Raw genomic sequence first — 25,217 nt, forward strand, 5'->3', positions numbered from 1 at the left:
AAGCCGCCTGCTATCGCTGTATCTATCGATGATTTCTGTGTTGTTTACTAGGATTTCTCTGGCGATGGTTTGGTTATGGGAAGAGATTATATGTTCCTTAATGGAGCCCTGTTGCTTATGCATCGTTAAACGCCTAGAAAGAGATGTTGTTGTCTTGCCTATATACTGGGTTTTTTGGAGCTTACAGTCCCCAAGTGGGCATTTGAAGGCATAGACGACGTTAGTCTCTTTTAAAGCGTTCTGTTTTGTGTCTGGAGAGTTTCTCATGAGTAGGCTAGCCGTTTTTCTGGTTTTATAGTAAATCGTCAGTTGTATCCTCTGATTTTTGTCTGTAGGGATAACGTTTCTATTAACAATATCTTTCAGGACCCTTTCCTCCGTTTTATGAGCTGTGGAAAAGAAGTTCCTGTAAAATAGTCTAATAGGGGGTATAGGTGTTGTGTTAGTTGTCTCTTCAGAGGTTGCATGGCTTTTCACTTTCCTTCTTATGATGTCTTCGATGAAACCATTGGAGAAGCCGTTATTGACTAGGACCTGCCTTACCCTACAGAGTTCTTCGTCGACTTGCTTCCATTCTGAGCTGTGGCTGAGAGCACGGTCGACGTATGCGTTAACAACACTCCTCTTGTACCTGTCAGGGCAGTCGCTGTTGGCATTTAGGCACATTCCTATGTTTGTTTCCTTAGTGTAGACTGCAGTGTGGAAACCTCCGCCCTTTTCCATGACTGTTACATCTAGAAAAGGCAGCTTCCCATCCTTTTCCGTCTCGTAAGTGAAACGCAGCACGGAACTCTGCTCAAATGCCTCCTTCAGCTCCTGCAGATGTCTGACATCAGGTACCTGTGTAAAAATGTCGTCAACATACCTGCAGTATATGGCCGGTTTCAAGTTCATGTCGACTAAGACTTTTTGCTCGATGGTACCCATGTAGAAGTTTGCAAACAGGACACCTAGGGGAGAACCCATGGCGACCCCATCTACTTGCTTATACATGTGCCCATCCGGGCTCAAGAAGGGTGCCTCTTTAGTACAAGCTTGGAGTAGTTTCCTCAGAATACTTTTTTATTCTTTGGAGAAGAATTTTGGAGAAGTGATTTTTTATTTACCTCCAACAGTGAAGCGTAATGTACGAAAGATTGAGAAAATTCGTGTTAGAATTATTAATCTTACTTTTTCGGTCATATTTAATAATATGACCGAAAAATATTTATATATTTTATATATAAATATTAAATATATAAAAATATTTATATATTATATATAAATATATATATTTATATATATATATATATAAATATATATATATATATATATATATATATATATATATATATATATATATATATATATATATATATATATATATATATTTATATATATATATATATATATATATATATATATATATATATATATATATATATATATATATATATATATATATATATATATATATATATATATATATATATATATATATATATAAATTTGTGAGGGTACCACCTCTGGTGCCAATGTGGGGACCCATAGCCTCGGAGAAGAAAATAAAAAGTATTCAGAGGAGACCTTGTGGTTTCTCACTGAACACTAATATTATCTTCTCCTACCACCCCCATTCTTTTGTGTGTACACATATATATTTACTTTATTTGAACTTTGTTACAAAAAAGGAGTTACATATGGGTTACAAAGATGGTTGTCATAGGTTGTCGAGTTCCTCCAGCTCCTCAGATGGCGGGCAGGAACCCTGGATGCAGTGCGCATTTCCCCTCTGTATCGCCACACTGAGGCGCTGGAAAAGAAAGCTTGCAGCTCTCGGGTCCCTTGTTGTTTCAATGAGCCTAGTACCCAGTTCCTTCAAAAAACTGGTAGCACTTTTACCCCAGGCGCCGAGCGTCTCAGAAGCAATGGGGACAAAATTGTAGTGGTGATCCAGTTCTCTATACTTACGGGATTTGGCTGCTTCCCTGTGGGTGGCAGCGCCACCTGGTTGTGCAACACTGAGGTTAATGTAGGTGTTAGCCAGGGTTGATACGCACGTGTAGTCCCATACCAACTGCTTGCCATTCTTCCAGGGGTTCACTGTGATACCATCCGGGCGACCAATAAGAGCATCAGAGTTACGGGGCGTTAGGTAACGGGGCTCTCTTTCAGCTGGGCATCCAGCTGTGGTGAGGCTCCTCTTGATGATGTCGTTAACTTCACTGTGCCTCGAGTGCCATCCCCCTGTGCTTTGGCAGAGTAGGCCATGGTGACCGTACCTGTCAGCCACCACCTCGCCGCAAATACACCTATATCTGGTGTGGATTGGGGCAGCAAGGCGGAGGGCCACAGCAATTCGGAGGGCGTGTGGTGTGAGACGCGTGCCAGTTGCCGACATTGGGGTTGCTAACAGGAAATCCCCTGCATGTGGTGCTGCTACTGCTGTGAGGCGAGCAATGTCGTGTTGTGTTGTTGCAGCACCCAGGCACTCTGCAGCAACTTGGTCTACAATGGGACCCTCCCAGCTGGATTGCTTGTGGGATTTTGGGGATGGTGGTTGAGGTGATTGGCCTGCACGAGAGGCCCACTCTGTGGCACAGCGTGTAAAATTGGGATCATGTACACCTGCCAGCTGATGTAAGTGGGCAGGTAGAATTTCCTTCACAAGGTCGTCGGATGCTGATAAGGAGGACAGGAAGGCTGGAACAGCGATTTGCGTTGCTGTTCGAACTCCGAGGCCCCCAAGTCTTACGGGAAGAGAGGCTTGTTTCCACTGTAGGTCATCGAGAGAGAGGTTAAGGGCTTTTTCTAGCATTGATTTCAGTAACCGGTCATACTCACTTAGTTTTTGGCTACTGTAAGATGGTGAACACCTCAGAAAGTAGGTTAACCTGGGGAGGGACAGACATCTGGTGATGAGGTAGAGTGCATCATGAGCATCAATATCCTCAATCCTTCCATCCATCCTTTTAAGGTCGGCGATTTTCTTATCAAGGACCTCATCGATGGCTTTCAACCCCAGGGGAGGTCCTAGGAGTGTGCTGTCTTCAGGTTTAGTTTTATGGATATTTGGCAGAAGACCCTCTATTCTCTCTACGATGCCCTGGTTGGAACATATTATTTCACATTTAGAAGGGTTCAGGGTGAGGCCTAAAACTGCACCTTGCTCCTGGATTTTTCTGATGTCCTCCAGGATTGAGCCTTGGGAACCAGCTAGGGTACCATCATCCAAGAACCAGATGTTAAGCTCGCTGGACAGGACCTCTGTGACTTGTTTGATGACTAAGCAGAAAAGGAGAGGAGCAAGGAGGTCACCCTGTTGGACGCCTTCTCGCGAGTCAATTTCATGCTCGCCAAAAAGTAGCTTAAGATCCATACTGTAGCATGAATGTACAAAAGGGTAGAGGGAAGGGAAATGACTATGAACCGCACGGAGTACAGCATCCCTCCGCACCAAATTGAAGGCATTTTTGAAATCTAGCTTTATAAGGGCCTTTTCGTCTGTGATATATATATATATATATATATATATATATATATATATATATATATATATATATATATATATATAAATATATATATATATATATATATATATATATATATATATATATATATATATATATATATATATATATATATATATATATATATATATATATATATATATATATATATGAGGTGATATGTTGCAACAGTTTTGGATGAGGTGAACAAACTTTTGACCAACACATGACAAAACACGGAATATTGGGTATTAATTGGATAAGTGAGTGGGTAGAATGGAAGTAACTGCAAAGGGCCTATTGGCCCATACTTCCTCTTGAAGCTTCTATATTGGTACGGAGTCTTGAAGTGGGTAGAATATAGTTGTGCATTAATTGCCTGTTGATTGCTCGTTTGACTTTTTGATGTGTAGTGCCTCACAGATGTCAAGCCGCCTGCTATCGCTGTATCTATCGATGATTTCTGTGTTGTTTGTTAATACTACTCTGGTGATGGTCTGGTTGTGGGAAGAGATTATCTGTTCCTTGATGGAGCCCTGTTGCTTATCCATTATTAATCACCTGGAAAGAGATGCTGTTGTCTTGCCTATATACTAAGTTTTTTGGGGCTTACAGTCCCCAAGTGGGCATTTGAAGGCATAGACGATTTTAGTCTTCTTTAAGGCATTATGCTTTGTGTCTGGAGAGTTTTTCATGAGTAGGTTGGCCGTTTATTTGGTTTTATAGTAAATCATCAATTGTATCTTCTGATTTTTGTCTGTAGGGATAACGTTCCTATTAACCAAATTTTCAGGACCCTTTCCTCCGTTTTATGAGCTGGGGAAAAGAAGTTCCTGTAAAATAGTCTAATAGGGGGTACAGGTGTTGTGTTAGTTGACCCTTCAGAGGTTGCATGGCATTTCACCTTCCTTTTTATGATGTCTTCAACGAAACCATTGGAGAAGCCGTTGTTGACTAGGACCTGCCTTATCCTACATAGTTCTTCAACGACTTGCTTCCATCCTGAGCTGTGGCTGAGAGCACGGTCGACGTAAGCGTTGACAACACTCCTCTTCAACCTGTCTGGGCAGTCACTCTTGGCATTGAGGCACATTCCTATGTTTCCTTAGTGTAGACTGCAGTATGGAAACCTCCGCTCCTTTCCATGACTTTTACATCTAGAAAGGGCAGCTTTCCATCCATATTCATATCATAAGTAAAACTCAACAAAGAATTCCGCTCGAATGCCTCCTTCAGCTCCTGGAGACGTCTGACATCAGGTACCTGTGTAAAATTGTCACCAACATATTTGCAGTATATGGCAGGTTTCAAGTTCATGTCAACTAAGACCTTCTGTTCGATGGTACCCACGTAGAAGTTTGCAAACAGGACGCCTAGGGGAGAACCCATGGAGATCCCATCTACTTGCTTATACATGTGCGCATCAGCGCTCAAGAAAGGTGCCTCTTTAGTACAAGCTTGGAATAGTTTCCTTAGAACGTTTTCTGGTATGTCAAGAGGAGTACAGGCCTCATCACGATACACTCTGTCCGCTATCATCCCGATTGTTTCATCCACAGGTACGTTGGTAAACAGTGATTCTACATCCAACGAGGCACTTATCCCTGTGGCCCGTGTTCCCCAAAGTAAATCAACAAATATATTTGGAGACTTCAGGCTGAAAACACAAGGTACATAAGGAGTCAGCAAGCCGTTGAGTCGCTTCGCCAGTCTGTACATGGGTATGGGTATCTGGCTTATGATTGGCCGAAGTGGGTTTCCAGGCTTGTGTGTCTTGACATTTCCATATGCATACCCAGGTTTGTATTCCCCAATAATCTTTGGCAGGTGGAGTCCGGATTTCTTGGCGTTCACAGTTTCGGTCAATCTGTTTACCTTTGCTTTCAATTCGACTGTAGTGTCCTTCGTTACTCCTTGGAAATTAGTTTGGTCAGAGTGTTTGAGGTTCATTTTCGCCAGATATTCGTCTTTTTTAAGAAGGACATATATTGGCGACTTGTCACCTCTCCTGACGACTATCTCCTTGTTCTCACGAAGGATCTTAGCTGCCGCTTTGAGCTCGGGGAACAGTATGGTGCTTCTGAAGTTGCCTCGAATCTTTCCTTTTTCTGCAATAATTTCTGCTTGCAAGGTGTCTTTACTGGTGACCTTCCTTTTTGTCTCGAGGTCGAATATGTCGTCCAACAGGATCTCCAACTCCACTTTCCAGGCCAGGATAATCAAGACCAGGATAATCAATTACCAGGATAATCAAGAAACTAACATTATATGGAGAACCTTTGGCGATTCCACGAGCAAGAGATGGTTTCCTGAACCTTGCTGGAATCAACCTCACTGAGGATCAAGTCAATCTCCTAAATCTGGGTATAAACGGTCACGTTATCTCCAGATCGAGTGAGATGGCGTTTGTGTTTCCAGGGTATGAGCAACACACAGGCTATAATAAATATGTTACAATTCCATTTCAATGTTTCTGATGGCATTGATAAATTGAATTTTCATACACTTTGATTTATTTTCGTTTTGATTTAATTATTTTGTGTGAATTGCGTTGGAATTAAGCTGTGTTGTTTACCATACCGTTCAATTCGTGAGTATAGTTTATTTTTTTTATTTTTTCATATTTTTATTGTATTTTATAACTTTTTTTCTTATATTTCAGGGATGGGAACATCAGATCACTTGATATTCAGAATTTTCTGCTGAGAACCTCAGAACATTTGGGAAGGTCTCGGAGGGAGGGAGTGGGGAATGGTGGGGACGACGAGGGGACAGGGGGAGTGAGGCATGGTGGGATGGAAGAGGGGATCGAAGAGTGGGGAATGGTGGGGAGGACAAAGGGATGGTGGAGGGGGGATTGGTTGGGAGGCCGAGGAGACGGGTTAAGGGTAATGGTGAGGAAGACTGGGGGGGACAGGGAAAGTTGCTGTGGCCGGGTACTGCTGGTATATATATATATATTCTTTGTTGTAGCTCTCTCTTGTTGTGTTCGCTCTGTTTTGTTGCTGTGTCCGAGTGCTTTTTATCTTCCTGTGAGCATTTATTGTTAAACTATTGTCTACTTTGTTCTTTTCTCTGAGATGTTTCCCCTGACTCATGTTGGTTCATCTTTGTATTTCTCGTTATAAGTGAAATCAAGACTTCATGAAGCATACAGAATTTCTACTCCATAATATATCAACCTGTCCTCTTACAAATTACTTCTGAATTTGGTCCTTTGCCCGTATAGCCGAAAATGAACGTAATTTGAAAATGAAAAATTTGAAAATAAATTTTAGATTTTTTCCAAAACAGTAAGTTAAGGGTCCTCTCGTAGGTTAGGAGATCAGGTAAGTCTCATAAAGTTTAAAAACGTCATGGAAAACGTTACTTGAATGTTTCCTTTCCTAACCTTACCGAGTAAGCCAGTCGACTCAAACAGAAAACGGGGCAGAGTATCACTTATGTGAGCCAATTTCATTTCAAATTATGTGTATTTTTGGCCATGGAGCGCATACAAGCGAAAAGGGACGTTATTTTTACGAGGACGGGTTGAATATATAGCTCCACAATACATCACTAACATTATGTTTCAACATCAGGTTGAAAAGAAAACAAGAAAGCGTCCTTGCAACTATTTATTTTCTAACTAACAAAATTTCTAAAGTGATTTTTACATAATAATATGAATTTATGGAATCAAAATTAGCATTAAATTCAGGTGAAGAAAGCCATGTCAAGCATTGTAATGTTTTGGGTGATGTTTCAGACAACTTCCAATGTAAATATTATACATATCACAATCGACTTGAGAATGGTCCAGGACGGACCGAAACGTCTTCGTCAATTCACTTTCTAGTGTGTGGTTTGGTCAACATATTTCAGCCATATTATTGAGACTCTTCGTCTGCAACTTCCAATGTATTATTGAACACGATCATTCAGTAGCTCCATAATGACTCAGGAGCTCAATAAGTTAAATTAAGGCTCTAAGATCATCCGGAGTTCCATGACTCTACATGAGGTCAGTGATCATCAAGAGCTCTATGATTATGCATAATATATATAATCAAACATGATCTCTATGATTATTCCAAAGCTTCTTAATTATATTGGATCTCAATAAGACATAAGCCCCTTGATCATGCAGGAGCTCAATTAATAACATGCAGGAACTCAATTATTGTTAACTCCATAAATATGCCCTAGATTAATGATCATCCTGATGCTCAATGATTACTTATGGGCTCAAAACCATACAGTTCATACAAGAGTTCTAGGATCATTGAGGAACTTTGTGAACATGCAGGAAATCCATTATCATACAGATTCAGTATTCTGTATGTCTCATGTATAAGCAACCATCTTATATATGGATACTCTCTGATAATTCAGGAGCATCTTTATTTTACAAGAGTTACATGATAATACAGCATCAACATTATCATGGAGGTATACCATTATTATACAGGAGCTTCACTATTATACAGGACTTTGAATATTAACACTTTCGCGCTCCCTGGGAATAGGATAGATTATTGGCAGGTATAGATTATAATACAACAGCCTCATGATCATGCAGCAACTTAACGATTGTGCGGTAACAAAGTTCCATTCAGGAGATGTATGATCATACAAGAGCTCAATGATAAAAATGTAGCTCCATCATCCTCAAGGCGCTTCATTATTCTTAATGAAGCGCCTTGAACATCGGGAGTTCAATTAACATGATGCGGTTTCGTGATTATAGGAAAGTGCCAGGGCTAAACACGAGTTCAATGATAGCTGAGGAATGCATTGATTATATTGGAAGGCATTGATTACGGAGTATACTTGAAGTGAGTTCAAGTTTTTTTTCGACTCCCTCGCCTTGGGCCAGGCTTAACTTCTGATAACATGTTCCAAAAGGCTGTTCTTAGAGCAGCCGGCAGACACAAATAACCCCTACAACCTGGTTGGTCTGGGTTTTTGTCGCAGGATCTTTCCTAATTGTTTCTAGAGCATATCCACTTCTGTCCTGGCAATATCTATAAGGTTTACGAGTAGGGAATTGTATAGCCGTGAAGGTCTGGTGCTCAGGCAGTGTTCTCTAATTGCGCCTATAGGATCTCTACTCACTGATTCTAGTCTTCATTTTCTACCATAAATATTGTTATTCTGTTGTTGAAACTCTGGACCTAGCCGCCTAGTATTGGTGATGTATGTATTAATTGATGCCACTCTCTCGTCTCCTTACTAGAAAGTACGTTTCGAGAGCTTCGAGACGGTCCCAATAATTTAGGTGTTCTCTCGTGTCCCTGAGTGCTGTATATGTTCTCTGTAGTCACTCTGTTTCTAAAACGTCCACGATCAAACCAGTTTAATGCAGGCCACACATGATTACATAAGCTTCGTGAACATAAAGGAGTTCAATAGTCATATGGAATGCCCATTTTTATACAGGAAACATATTATCATTCCGAAACTCAAGAATAATCCAGGAGCCCAATGATTATACAAATGTAAATTGATAATTCAGGCGCTCAGTGAATATACAGGAACTTTATGATTATGCAGAAGATCCATGATCATCCAATAGCTCAATGGTCCTACTGAAGCTGAATAATCTTATATAAGCAAAATAATCCATATATAGGATCTTAAGTATCATACGGAAACTCCAAAATCATAAAAGAGCGACATTATCATATAGGAGCTAAATGATGGTTCAGGAGATCCATGTCACTGGAAATCTCCATGATCATACAAGCGATTATTGAGCTTGAAGGAGTTTCAATTTGTATAGGATCACCATGATCTTTCAGGAGCTCATTCATCATACAGCAGCTTCATAAGCTTCATGATCATACATAAGATAACTTCCTGTAAATATTCTTAGTGCTGGTGCAGAATCTTAATAATCATATAAAAGCTTAATAATCACGTAGGAGCTTAGTGATCATGCAGGATCGTAGTGATCATGCAGGAGCTCCATGCCCAGGACAAGCAGACTGAGACCAAGGCCGAACACCAGCACAAGAAACATGCCCTGGAAGTTTTGAATTTATGGTGAGAATATGACAGTATATTATTGAATTTGTTAATGTTGTGTTATATGAACATATCACAATCTCTCATACACAGCTATGTAAAATTAACGCAAACAATACATAAAACAATTAGTTTATAAGTGGATATTACCCAGATATTAACAAAGGAAAGTGAAGTCTGGACAGCAACCTTGGTCGGCATATTGGAACAGGAGGAATAATTTGGGAACAATTGCTTCAGCCACTGATTGTAGAGCCCGGCTTCATTGATCATCATGATTCTAGAAAGCATAAGGGTATATAATAGAGCAAAATGTAAAGATTATTAATCATAAGTGTTTTAAATTATCATGGACTTGTATCCAGCTCTCAAGAGTGAGTTAACATCATCCTAAAAAATATTTGGAACTGCATCGGAAAATAAAGTAAAGTTAAAAAAAAAGATTACTTGAGTATTATGGCGCACACCCGGGTCTTACACACCCCCTCCTACAGTATCACTGCTCATTTAAAAGGACCATCTCTTTCAATCATGGGGAAGAGACAAACACTCAGCCTTGTGCAGCCCGTCCTCCCAAGGTTTCACAACGTCAAGAAAACTATCAATTTAAAGTGTCCTCTCCTAACCGACCAGAGAACCCAAAACAGAAAACAAGACAGTACATCACTTTCTGATGTACTGTCATCAGAAAATGAAAGCGGCTCACTTTCGTAAGCCGCTTTCATTTTCTAATACGACAATTTTTGGCCTTACGTAACGCCTACGGTCAAAAAGCGACGTTCTTTGTAGGACGACAGATTTCTTTGTGACCCAGTGGCAAGTACTCACCTAGTTGTGCTTGCGGTGGTTGAGCTTTGTCTCTTTGGTCCCGCCTCTCAACCGTCAATCAACTGGTGTACAGATTCCTGAACCTACTGGGCTCTATCATACTTATATTGGAAACTGTGCATGGGGTCAGCCTCCGCCACATCACTTCCTAGTGCATTCCATTTATTAACTACTATGACACTGAAAAAAATCTTTCTAACGTCTCTGTGGCTCATCTGGGCACTAAGTTTTAACCTGTGTTCCCTTGTTCGTATTCCACCCGTGCTGAAGAATTTGTCTGTCTACTCTGTCAAATCCCCTAAGAATTTTGTAGGTGGTTATTATGTTTCCCCTTACTCTTCTGTTTTCCAGGGACGTGAGGTTCAGCTTCTTTAGTCTTTCCTCGTAGCTCATTCCTCTCAGTTCCAGGACGAGCCTAGTGACATACCGCTGAATCTTCTCTAACTTTGTCCTGTGTTTAACTAGATATGGACTCCAGGCTGGAGCTGCATATTCTAGGATTGGTCTGACATAAGTGATATACAGGGTCCTGAACGATTCCTTACACAAGTTTCTAAAGGTAGTTCTTATGTTGGCCAACCTAGCATATGCCGCTGATGATATCCTTTGATGTGAGCCTCTGGAGACAGGTTTGGTGTGATATCAACCCCCAGATCTTTCTCTCTATTTTACTCTTGCAGAATTTCACCTCCCAGATGGTACCTTGTGCTCAGCCTCCTGCTCCCTTCGCCTAATTTCCTTACTTTACACTTTCCTGAGTTGAACTTTAGCAGCCATTTTCTACACCATTCCTAGAAGTGAGTTAAGCCGACTGCTCTATATCTCCAAACTATACATTCACTTGCACTGATCCAGGCTCCATGCTGCAGATTTGTCCGCCACAAAATATGATAAAATAAGATCGCCAATATATATATATATATATATATATATATATATATATATATATATATATATATATATATATATATATATATATATATATATATATATATATATATATATATATATATAACTGAAAACTCACACCCCAGAAGTGACTCGAACCCATACTCCCAGGAGCAACGCAACTGGTATGTACAAGACGCCTTAATCCACTTGACCATCACGACCGGACAAAATGAGGTGATCACTTCGAGTCACTTCTGGGGTGTGAGTTTTCAGTTGCATATTGTCCTGGGGACCATTCAGGCTTGTTCGCATATATATATATATATATATATATATATATATATATATATATATATATATATATATATATATATGTCGTACCTAGTAGCCAGAACGCACTTCTCAGCCTACTATGCAAGGCCCGATTTGCCTAATAAGCCAAGTTTCATGAATTAATTGTTTTTCGACTACCTAACCTAACCTAACCTAACTTTTTCTGCCACCTAACCTAACCTAAACTATAATGATAGGTTAGGTTAGGTTAGGTAGGGTTGGTTAAGTTCGGTCATATATCTACGTTAATTTTAACTCCAATAAAAAAAAATTGACCTCATACATAATGAAATGGGTAGCTTTATCATTTCATAAGAAAAAAATTAGAGAAAATATATTAATTCAGGAAAACTTGGCTTATTAAGCAAATCGGGCCTTGCATAGTAGGCTGAGAAGTGCGTTCTGGCTACTAAGTACGACATTTATATATATATATATATATATATATATATATATATATATATATATATATATATATATATATATATATATATATATATATATGCGGAAAATCCACAGAGAAATATGAAATGAGGTGAACGTTTCGGCTTTGTTAAAGCCTTTGTCAACACCAGACTGACTAAGGAGAAGGGAGAAGGGGGAGGATATATATAGGCCGACACCTGACCAACCCATCCCTAGGGTTGGTCAGGTGTAATTAACCAAAATCAGGTATAGCTTAGCTTAAAATGGTCAAAGAGGATTAAGCGGTCAGAGAATAAGGATGAAAGATTAAAGAAAAGCCTCATGAACACACAATATATGAATATACAATTATAATGAGACATTGTAAGCCTCTCTATCAGAGTTGTTTCTTAAACTGTTGTGCAATATTATAACTTAAAAATGGATCAAGTTTGTACATTCCAGTACTAACATTAAGAAGATTTGGACACTGACTGATTAGAGCAGACTCAATCAAATTCCGTTCCACGAAATCCCCACAATTGGTAATGCTTTTTGCCCCATTCCAGTTAATATTGTGATCGCATAAACTCGTATGTAGATACAATGCATTAGACGTTTGGGCAGTTCTAATACTATAAGCATGTTGTGACAACCGCAATTGTAAGGACTTTCCTGTTTGTCCAAGGTACACAGAATCACAATCATTGCAGGGAATTGAATACACACAACCTGCTGTATCAGGGGAGTTTTTTTATTAAATTGGATTTGATCGTACTATTAGTGAACACCAAATTCATATTAAGTTTCTTAAAAATCAGAGACAATTTTTCAAGTCCACTCGCATAAGGTACCACCAATGAGTTAATAATTTTTTTTTCGCCTTAGGGACGTGATTATAAAACGTACGTTTGGCTTTATAATCACGTCCCTAAGGCGAAACCAAAAATTATTAACTCATTGGTGGTACCTTATGCGAGTGGACTTGAAAAATTGTCTCTGATTTTTAAGAAACTTAATATAAATTTGGTGTTCACTAATAGTACGATCAAATCCAATTTAATAAAAAACTCCCCTGATACAGCAGGTTGTGTGTATTCAATTCCCTGCAATGATTGTGATTCTGTGTACCTTGGACAAACAGGAAAGTCCTTACAATTGCGGTTGTCACAACATGCTTATAGTATTAGAACTGCCCAAACGTCTAATGCATTGTATCTACATACGAGTTTATGCGATCACAATATTAACTGGAATGGGGCAAAAAGCATTACCAATTGTGGGGATTTCGTGGAACGGAATTTGATTGAGTCTGCTCTAATCAGTCAGTGTCCAAATCTTCTTAATGTTAGTACTGGAATGTACAAACTTGATCCATTTTTAAGTTATAATATTGCACAACAGTTTAAGAAACAACTCTGATAGAGAGGCTTACAATGTCTCATTATAATTGTATATTCATATATTGTGTGTTCATGAGGCTTTTCTTTAATCTTTCATCCTTATTCTCTGACCGCTTAATCCTCTTTGACCATTTTAAGCTAAGCTTTACCTGATTTTGGTTAATTACACCTGACCAACCCTAGGGATGGGTTGGTCAGGTGTCGGCCTATATATATCCTCCCCCTTCTCCCTTCTCCTTAGTCAGTCTGGTGTTGACAAAGGCTTTAACAAAGCCGAAACGTTCACCTCATTTCATATTTCTCTGTGGATTTTCCGCATAAAATGATCAGTGTTTTGTGATCGTCAATTGCAAATATATATATATATATATATATATATATATATATATATATATATATATATATATATATATATATATATATATATATATATATATATATATATATATATATATATATATATATATATATATATATATATATATATATATATATATTTTATTAAATATGACCGAAAAAGTAAGATTAATAATTCTAACACGAATTTTCTCAATCTTTCGTACATTATGCTTCACTGTTGGAGGTAAATCAAAAATCACTTCTCCAAAATTCATTTTTATTTCTAGTCTGACGCGACACGGGCGCGTTTCGTAAAACTTATTACATTTTCAAAGACTTCACAAATACACAACTGATTAGAACTTGCATTTCCCTGATTTTATATCTACTTTTGAGTGAGGTGGGAAGGGTGATGTGGCATTACATTTGAGTGAGGTGGGAAGGATGATGTGGCATTAGAGGATATTAATAGGGTATTAAAAGTATCAACACAAGACAGAACACGAAACAATGGATATTGAATAGAAGTGTTTGTAGAAAGCCTATTGGTCCATATTTCTTGATGCTTCTATATTGGAGCGGAGTCTTGAGGTGGGTAGAATATAGTTGTGCAATAATTGGCTGTTGATTGCTGGTGTTGACTTCTTGATGTGTAGTGCCTCGCAAACGTCAAGCCGCCTGCTATCGCTGTATCTATCGATGATTTCTGTGTTGTTTACTAGGATTTCTCTGGCGATGGTTTGGTTATGGGAAGAGATTATATGTTCCTTAATGGAGCCCTGTTGTTTATGCATCGTTAAACGCCTAGAAAGAGATGTTGTTGTCTTGCCTATATACTGGGTTTTTTGGAGCTTACAGTCCCCAAGTGGGCATTTGAAGGCATAGACGACGTTAGTCTCTTTTAAAGCGTTCTGTTTCGTGTCTGGAGAGTTTCTCATGAGTAGGCTGGCCGTTTTTCTGGTTTTATAGTAAATCGTCAGTTGTATCCTCTGATTTTTGTCTGTAGGGATAACGTTTCTATTAACAATATCTTTCAGGACCCTTTCCTCTGTTTTATGAGCTGTGGAAAAGAAGTTCCTGTAAAATAGTCTAATAGGGGGTATAGGTGTTGTGTTAGTTGTCTCTTCAGAGGTTGCATGGCTTTTCACTTTCCTTCTTATGATGTCTTCGATGAAACCATTGGAGAAGCCGTTATTGACTAGAACCTGCCTTACCCTACAGAGTTCTTCGTCGACTTGCTTCCATTCTGAGCTGTGGCTGAGAGCACGGTCGACGTATGCGTTAACAACACTCCTCTTGTACCTGTCAGGGCAGTCGCTGTTGGCATTTAGGCACATTCCTATGTTTGTTTCCTTTGTGTAGACTGCAGTGTGGAAACCTCCGCCCTTTTCCATGACTGTTACATCTAGAAAAGGCAGCTTCCCATCCTTTTCCGTCTCGTAAGTGAAACGCAGCACGGAACTCTGCTCAAATGCCTCCTTCAGCTCCTGCAGATGTCTGACATCAGGTACCTGTGTAAAAATGTCGTCAACATACCTGCAGTATATGGCCGGTTTCAAGTTCATGTCGACTAAGACTTTTTGCTCGATGGTACCCATGTAGAAGTTTGCAAACAGGACACCTAGGGGAGAACCCATAGCGACCCCATCTACTTGCTTATACATATGCCCATCCGGGCTCAAGAAGGGTGCCTCTTTAGTACAAGCTTGGAGTAGTTTCCTCAGAATACTTTCTGGCATGTCAAGAGGAGTACAGGCTGGATCACGATACACTCTGTCGGCTATCATTCCGATTGTCTCGTCCACAGGTACGTTGGTAAACAGCGATTCTACGTCCAACGAGGCTCTTATCCCTGTGGCCCGTGCGCCCCGCAGTAAGTCCACAAATTCCTTTGGAGACTTCAGGCTGAAGGCGCAAGGAACATAAGGAGTCAGCAGGCCGTTGAGTCGCTTTGCCAATCTGTACGTGGGTGTGGGTATCTGGCTAATGATTGGCCGAAGTGGGTTTCCAGGCTTGTGCGTCTTGACATTTCCATACGCATATCCAGGTTTATATTCCCCAATGATCTTTGGCAGGTGGAGTCCGGATTTCTTGGCGTTCACAGTTTCGATCAGTTTGTTGACCTTTGCTTTTAATTCGGCTGTAGTGTCCTTCGTTACCCTTTGGAACTTAGTTTGGTCAGAGAGTATGATGTTCATTTTCGCCAGATATTCGTCTTTTTTAAGAATGACATATATTGGCGACTTGTCACCTCTCCTGACAACTATCTCCTTGTTCTCGCGAAGGCTTTTAGCTGCCGCTCTAAGCTCGGGGGACAGTATGGTGCTTCTGTAGTTGCCTCGATTCTTTCCTCCTTCTGCAATAAGTTCTGCTTGTAAGGTATCTTTGGTAGTGACCTTCTTTTGTGTCTCGAGGTCGAATATGTCGTCCAACAGACGACAGTTGTTACAGTCCTACTGTAACAACAGTAGGGATAACGTTTAATAGAAACGTTATCCCTACAGACAAAAATCAGAGGATACAACTGACGATTTACTATAAAACCAGAAAAACGGCCAGCCTACTCATGAGAAACTCTCCAGACACGAAACAGAACGCTTTAAAAGAGACTAACGTCGTCTATGCCTTCAAATGCCCACTTGGGGACTGTAAGCTCCAAAAAACCCAGTATATAGGCAAGACAACAACATCTCTTTCTAGGCGTTTAACGATGCATAAACAACAGGGCTCCATTAAGGAACATATAATCTCTTCCCATAACCAAACCATCGCCAGAGAAATCCTAGTAAACAACACAGAAATCATCGATAGATACAGCGATAGCAGGCGGCTTGACGTTTGCGAGGCACTACACATCAAGAAGTCAACACCAGCAATCAACAGCCAATTATTGCACAACTATATTCTACCCACCTCAAGACTCCGTTCCAATATAGAAGCATCAAGAAATATGGACCAATAGGCTTTCTACAAACACTTCTATTCAATATCCATTGTTTCGTGTTCTGTCTTGTGTTGATACTTTTAATACCCTATTAATATCCTCTAATGCCACATCATCCTTCCCACCTCACTCAAATGTAATGCCACATCACCCTTCCCACCTCACTCAAAAGTAGATATAAAATCAGGGAAATGCAAGTTCTAATCAGTTGTGTATATGTGAAGTCTTTGAAAATGTAATAAGTTTTACGAAACGCGCCCGTGTCGCGTCAGACTAGAAATAAAAATGAATTTTGGAGAAGTGATTTTTGATTTACCTCCAACAGTGAAGCATAATGTACGAAAGATTGAGAAAATTCGTGTTAGAATTATTAATCTTACTTTTTCGTTCATATTTAATAAAATATGTCTACAGGAAAGACTGCTACCAAAATATACTAATATATATATATATATATATATATATATATATATATATATATATATATATATATATATATATATATATATATATATATATATATATATATATATATATATATATATATATATATATATATATATATATATATATATATAAGCTACTGGAATAGGGTAGTCTGTGCATTAAGCATTTGGCACTGAGTTTTCCCATATAACAGGAATCGATGAAAGAGCATTAGAGGTCCCACTCTATCTCATTGCCTGGGAGAGGATTGGAGTTCTGGTTGGTTAAATACCCCAGAATTCCTACCTCTCTTATGGCTTTGAAGTATGGTGTAGTGGATACAGCATGCAACTGCCACCTTGTTGGCAAGTGTTCGAGTTCCCTGGTGGGTTGAGTGTCTAAAAAGTAATAAACTTCAGCTACTGGAATAGGGTAGTCTGTGCATTATATTCATATATATACATATATATATATATATACATATATATATATATATATATATATATTAGTATATTTTGGTAGCAGTCTTTCCTGTAGACATATATTATTAAATATGACCGAAAAAGTAAGATTAATAATTCTAACACGAATTTTCTCAATCTTTCGTACATTTCTTTTCACTGTTGGAGGTAATTCAAAAATCAATTCTCCAAAATTCATTTTTATTTCTAGTCTGACTCGACACTTGAGCGCGTTTCGTAAAACTTATTACATTTTCAAAGACTTTACACATACACAACTGAATAGAACTTACATATCTCCGATTTGTTTATATCTACATTTGAGTGAGGTGGATGGGGTGAGGTGGTATTTAATAGGGTATTAATTTCATCAACACAAGACAGAACACGAAACAATGGGTATTGAAATGGAAGTGATTGTAGAAAGCCTATTGGTCCATATTTCTTGATGCTTCTATATTGGAGCGGAGTCTTGAGGTGGGTAGAATATAGTTGTGCATTAATTGGCTGTTGATTGCTGGTGTTGACTTCTTAATGTGCAGTGCCTCGCAAACGTCAAGCTGTCTGCTATCGCTGTATCTACCAATGATTTCTGTGTTGTTTACTAGGATTTCACTGGCGATGGTTTGGTTGTGGGAAGAGATTATATGTTCCTTAATGGAGCCCTGTTGCTTATGCATCGTTAAACGCCTAGAAAGAGATGTTGTTGTCTTGCCTATATACTGTTTTTTTTGGAGCTTACAGTCCCCAAGTGGGCATTTGAAGGCATAGACGACGTTGGTCTCTTTTAAAGCGTTCTGCTTTGTGTCTGGAGAGTTTCTCATGAGTAGGCTCGCCGTTTTTCTGGTTTTATAGTAAATCGTCAGTTGTATCCTCTGATTTTTGTCTGTAGGGATAACGTTTCTATTAACAATATCTTTCAGGACCCTTTCCTCCGTTTTATGAGCTGTGGAAAAGAAGTTCCTGTAAAATAGTCTAATAGGGGGTATAGTTGTTGTGTTAGTTGTCTCTTCAGAGGTTGCATGGCGTTTCACTTTCCTTCTTATGATGTCTTCGACGAAACCATTGGAGAAGCCGTTGTTGACTAGGACCTGCCTTACCCTACAGAGTTCTTCGTCGACTTGCTTCCATTCTGAGCTGTGGCTGAGAGCACGGTCGACATATGCGCTAACAACACTCCTCTTGTACCTGTCTGGGCAGTCGCTGTTGGCATTTAGGCAAATTCCTATGTTCGTTTCCTTACTGTAGACTGCAGTGTGGAAACCTCCACTCTTTTCCATGACTGTTACATCTAGAAAGGGCAGCTTCCCATCCTTTTCCATCTCGTAAGTGAAACGCAGCACGGAACTCTGCTCAAATGCCTCCTTCAGCTCCTGCAGATGTCTGACATCAGGTACCTGTGTAAAAATGTCGTCAACATACCTGCAGTATATGGCCGGTTTCAAGTTCATGTCGACTAAGACTTTTTGCTCGATGGTACCCATGTAGAAGTTTGCAAACAGGACACCTAGGGGAGAACCCATTGCGACCCCATCTACTTGCTTATACATGTGCCCATCCGGGCTCAAGAAGGGTGCCTCTTTAGTACAAGCTTGGAGTAGTTTCCTCAGAATATTTTCTGGTATGTCAAGAGGAGTACAGGCTGGATCACGATACACTCTGTCGGCTATCATCCCGATTGTCTCGTCCACAGGTACGTTGGTAAACAGCGATTCTACGTCCAACGAGGCTCTTATCGCTGTGGCCCGTGTGCCCCGCAGTAAGTCAACAAATTCCTTTGGAGACTTCAGGCTGAAGGCGCAAGGAACATAAGGAGTCAGCAGGCCGTTGACTCGCTTCGCCAGTCTGTACGTGGGTGTGGGTATCTGGCTAATGATTGGCCGAAGTGGGTTTCCAGGCTTGTGTGTCTTGACATTTCCATACGCGTATCCAGGTTTATATTCCCCAATGATCTTTGGCAGGTGGAGTCCGGATTTCTTGGCGTTCACAGTTTCGATCAGTTTGTTGACCTTTGCTTTCAATTTGGCTGTAGTGTCCTTCGTTACCCTTTGGAACTTAGTTTGGTCAGAGAGTATGAGGTTCATTTTCGCCAGATATTCGTCTTTTTTAAGAATGACATATATTGGCGACTTGTCACCTCTCCTGACAACTATCTCCTTGTTCTCACGAAGGCTTTTAGCTGCCGCTTTGAGCTCGGGGGACAGTATGGTGCTTCTGTAATTGCCTCGATTCTTTCCTCCTTCTGCAATAAGTTCTGCTTGTAAGGTATCTTTGGTAGTGACCTTCTTTTGTGTCTCGAGGTCGAATATGTCGTCCAACAGAATTTCCAACTCTACTTTCCGGGCCATCTCACTCGGTCTGGACATAACGTGACAGTTTATGCCCAGATTTAGGAGAGTGACTTGGTCCTCAGTGAGGTTAATTCCTGCAAGGTTCAGGAAGCCATCTCTTGGTCGTGGAATTGCCATAGGTCCTCCATATAATGTTGTTCGTTTCTTGATAATCCTTGTTTCAGTGCTGAGGTGATGTCGGTCTGTGAGGATGTCGAGGTGTTGTTCAATGCGGGTACGGATACTTTCGTCGATGTTGCTATTTCTCCACTCGTTTGTTGCATGAAGTAGTTGCGTTTTGTTGTCTTTGATTTCATTCTCTGCCTTGTATATCTGATCACGAATCAGATCCTGGCGATATTTTATCGTGAAGGCTTGATTCCTTCTGCTGGGTCGTGCGGTTTAATATTAGTATATTTTGGTAGCAGTCTTTCCTGTAGACATATATTATTAAATATGACCGAAAAAGTAAGATTAATAATTCTAACACGAATTTTCTCAATCTTTCGTACATTTCTTTTCACTGTTGGAGGTAATTCAAAAATCAATTCTCCAAAATTCATTTTTATTTCTAGTCTGACGCGACACTTGAGCGCGTTTCGTAAAACTTATTACATTTTCAAAGACTTTACACATACACAACTGAATAGAACTTACATATCTCCGATTTGTTTATATCTACATTTGAGTGAGGTGGATGGGGTGAGGTGGTATTTAATAGGGTATTAATTTCATCTACACAAGACAGAACACGAAACAATGGGTATTGAAATGGAAGTGATTGTATAAAGCCTATTGGTCCATATTTCTTGATGCTTCTATATTGGAGCGGAGTCTTGAGGTGGGTAGAATATAGGTAGCTTTAAAAGAAACCAACGTCGTCTATGCCTTCAAATGCCCACTTGGGGACTGTAAGCCTCAAAGAAATCAGTATATAGGCAAGACAACAACATCTCTTTCCAGGCGATTAACGATGCATAAGCAACAGGGCTCCATTAAGGAACATATAATCTCTTCCCACAACCAGACTATCACCAGAGAAATCTTAAAAAACAACACAGAAATCATCGATAGATTCAGCGAAAGCAGGCGGCTCGACATCTGCGATGCATTACACATCAAGAAGTCAACACCAGCAATCAACAGCCAATTAATGCAAAACTATATTCTACCCACTTAAAGACTCCGCACTAGTATAGAAGCACCAAGAAATATGGGCCCGTAGGCCCTTTGCAGCTACTTTCATTCTTCCCTTTAAACTTACCCAATATTATACCCATTGTTTCGTGTGCTGTCTTGTGTTGAAAGTTTTGTTCACTTCATCCAAAAATGTTGTAACATATCACCCAAATACTGGTACATAATATGAAAGCTATTTAAAATTATAGCATAGAAGAACTTTGTTTAGTGTTTGCAGGTTATAGTTGTGTGTGTGTAAACTAAAGTCTTTGAAAATGTAATAAGTTATTATGAAATGCGTTCAAGCGTCGCGTCAGACTAAAAATTAAAAAATTGAATTTTGGAGAATTGATTTTTCAATTACCTTATTGAAATATTGAGAAAATTCGTGTTAGAATTATTAATCTTACTTTTTCTGTCATATTTAATAATATATGTTTACAAGAAAGACTGCTACCAAAATATATTAACATATATAAATATATATATATATATATATATATATATATATATATATATATATATATATATATATATATATATATATATTTATATATATATATACATATATATATATATATATATATGTATATATATATATATATATATATATATATATATATATATATATATATATATATATATATATATATATATATATATATATATATATATATATGTGTGTGTGTGTGTGTGCGTGTGTGTGTTTATCACGAAAATAAACACGTGATTAAGTACTTTAGTATATTAATATACGAAAGTACTTAAGGAAATTCCTGTTTCATTTTTCCTCCGTGGTCTGACACTGTTATACACTATATACATATATATACATATATATATATATATATATATATATATATATATATATATATATATATATATATATATATATATATATATATATATATATATCGTCTGTTGGACGACATATTCGACCTCGAGACACAAAAGAAGGTCACTACCAAAGATACCTTACAAGCAGAACTTATTGCAGAAGGAGGAAAGAATCGAGGCAACTACGGAAGCACCATACTGTCCCCCGAGCTTAAAGCGGCAGCTAAAAGCCTTCGTGAGAACAAGGAGATAGTTGTCAGGAGAGGTGACAAGTCGCTAATATGTCATTCTTAAAAAAGACGAATATCTGGCGAAAATGAACATCATACTCTCTGACCATACTAAGTTCGAAAGGGTAACGAAGGACACTACAGCCGAATTAAAAGCAAAGGTCAACAAACTGATCGAAACTGTGAACGCCAAGAAATCCGGACTCCACCTGCCAAAGATCATTGGGGAATATAAACCTGGATATGCGTATGGAAATGTCAAGACGCACAAGCCTGGAAACCCACTTCGGCCAATCATTAGCCAGATACCCACACCCACGTACAGACTGGTGAAGCGACTCAACGGCCTGCTGACTCCTTATGTTCCTTGCGCCTTCAGCCTGAAGTCTCCAAAGGAATTTGTTGACTTACTGCGGGGCACACGGGCCACAGGGATAAGAGCCTCGTTGGACGTAGAATCGCTGTTTACCAACGTACCTGTGGACGAGACAATCGGAATGATAGCCGACAGAGTGTATCGTGATCCAGCCTGTACTCCTCTTGACATACCAGAAAATATTCTGAGGAAACTACTCCAAGCTTGTACTAAAGAGGCACCCTTCTTGAGCCCGGATGGGCACATGTATAAGCAAGTAGATGGGGTCGCCATGGGTTCTCCCCTAGGTGTCCTGTTTGCAAACTTCTACATGGGTACCATTGAGCAAAAAGTCTTAGTCGACATGAACTTGAAACCGGCCATATACTGCAGGTATGTTGACGACATTTTTACACAGGTACCTGATGTCAGACATCTGCAGGAGCTGAAGGAGGCATTTGAGCAGAGTTCCGTGCTGCGTTTCACTTACGAGATGGAAAAGGATGGGAAGCTGCCCTTTCTAGATGTAACAGTCATGGAAAAGGGCGGAGGTTTCCACACTGCAGTCTACACTAAGGAAACAAACATAGGAATGTGCCTAAATGCCAACAGCGACTGCCCAGACAGGTACAAGAGGAGTGTTGTTAACGCATATGTCGACCGTGCTCTCAGCCACAGCTCAGAATGGAAGCAAGTCGACGAAGAACTCTGTAGGGTAAGGCAGGTCCTAGTCAATAACGGCTTCTCCAATGGTTTCGTCGAAGACATCATAAGAAGGAAAGTGAAAAGCCATGCAACCTCTGAAGAGACAACTAACACAACACCTATACCCCCTATTAGACTATTTTACAGGAACTTCTTTTCCACAGCTCATAAAACGGAGGTAAGGGTCCTGAAAGATATTGTTAATAGAAACGTTATCCCTACAGACAAAAATCAGAGGATACAACTGACGATTTACTATAAAACCAGAAAAACGGCCAGCCTACTCATGAGAAACTCTCCAGACACAAAACTGAACGCTTTAAAAGAGACTAACGTCGTCTATGCCTTCAAATGCCCTCTTGGGGACTGTAAGCTCCAAAAAACCCAGTATATAGGCAAGACAACAACATCTCTTTCTAGGCGTTTAACGATGCATAAGCAACAGGGCTCCATTAAGGAACATATAATCTCTTCCCACAACCAAACCATCGCCAGAGAAATCCTAGTAAACAACACAGAAATCATCGATAGATACAGCGATAGCAGGCGGCTTGATGTTTGCGAGGCACTACACATCAAGAAGTCAACACCAGCAATCAACTGCCAATTATTGCACAACTATATTCTACCCACCTCAAGACTCCGCTCCAATATAGAAGCATCAAGAAATATGGACCAATAGGCTTTCTACAAACACTTCTATTCAATATCCATTGTTTCGTGTTCTGTCTTGTGTTGATGAAATTAATACCCTATTAATACTCTTGTTCTGTCTTGTGTTGATGAAATTAATACCCTATTAATACCACATCTTGTTCTGTCTTGTGTTAATGCCACATCACCCCTTCCACCTCACTCAAATGTAGATATAAAATCGGAGATGCGTAAGTTCTATTCAGTTGTGTATTTGTGAACTAAAGTCTTTGAAAATGTAATAAGTTTTACGAAACGTGCTCGTGTCGCGCCAGACTAGAAATAAAAATGAATTTTGGTGAATTGATTTTTTATTTACCTCCAACAGTGAAACGAAATGTACGAAAGATTGAGAAAATTCGTGTTAGAATTATTAATCTTACTTTTTCGGTCATATTTAATAATATATATATATATATATATATATATATATATATATATATATATATATATATATATATATATATAATATATTCGGGTTTGTGACCAATCTAACAGCTTTAGAAACGATGGAACCCTATACAGACACAACGGCTGTGCGGGTGCATAGACGGGACCTGTAAAGAGAGAAGGCCCTCTGGTCCCCCCGGCACCCCCACCCATTCCAGCAAACTTCATGTCATCAGATGACCTCTTGGGGGCCATCAAAGCATCCACCATCAGAATTCTTCCCCACATTACTAAAGCAGCGCGGCCATTTGCAGCAGTGAAATATACAGACCTTCGAAGGAAAGTGAATGAACGGTCTGCAAATTTTAATTCCACGGCCACCATCAAAGCATGGTATAATTTGCTCTTTGGCTATATTTGCTTAGACGTTCCTGCAAGAGGAGACGTCACTAGCCTCATCAGTCACTAGGCCAATAAATAATTTCCCCAGAGCTGACAACTTCATCCCCATCCCTCCACAACGCTAATACCGTCGTGGCAGACTGAATAGTTGCAATGACAATTTTAAGCTTGGAACACAAGTGACCAAAAATATTGTAGTGGGCAATACAGTAGGGGTAATTAGGTTACTTACCAGTGAAGAAACAATCGCCCCTAGAAATACTGCAACTGCCGACTCACTGAGAGAGTTTCACCCTCCCAGAGTACCATGGGAACCCACTGCTCGTGACACAAATGCCCCAGACATGGGACCTCTATTCCTCCAAGCGTCTGAGGTATACAAAGCCATCATGTCATTTCCGCCAGGCTCAGCAAGGGGATACACTGAAGTAAGACCTCAACACCTCAAGGAGATGACAAACTCAGTTCTTGGCGAAGTTGCCGAGACACTACTGTGAGAGGTCACGAAGTTTGTCAACGACTGCCTCTCTGGGCTGATCCCAGATACAATTAAACCCTTCTTCTTCGGA

The 25,217-nt window shown here is 39.5% G+C and overlaps 1 long non-coding RNA gene across 1 annotated transcript in view; it reads right to left on the bottom strand.

Annotated features, from left to right (window-relative positions):
- Positions 1–7,092: 7,092 nt before the first annotated feature.
- LOC138362956 (uncharacterized) overlaps positions 7,093–25,217 on the bottom strand; it is an 84,879-nt gene continuing 66,754 nt past the window's right edge. Inside the window, exons 2-3 of the long non-coding RNA XR_011227934.1 lie at positions 9,648–9,777; positions 7,093–9,495 (exon numbers count right to left, since the gene is read on the bottom strand). This is a non-coding gene — a long non-coding RNA (uncharacterized lncRNA). The remainder of the gene's footprint in view (positions 9,496–9,647; positions 9,778–25,217) is intronic.

Source organism: Procambarus clarkii, chromosome 9 (genome assembly GCF_040958095.1).
Source record: "Procambarus clarkii isolate CNS0578487 chromosome 9, FALCON_Pclarkii_2.0, whole genome shotgun sequence".
NCBI classification, from domain to species: Eukaryota; Metazoa; Arthropoda; class Malacostraca; order Decapoda; family Cambaridae; genus Procambarus; species Procambarus clarkii.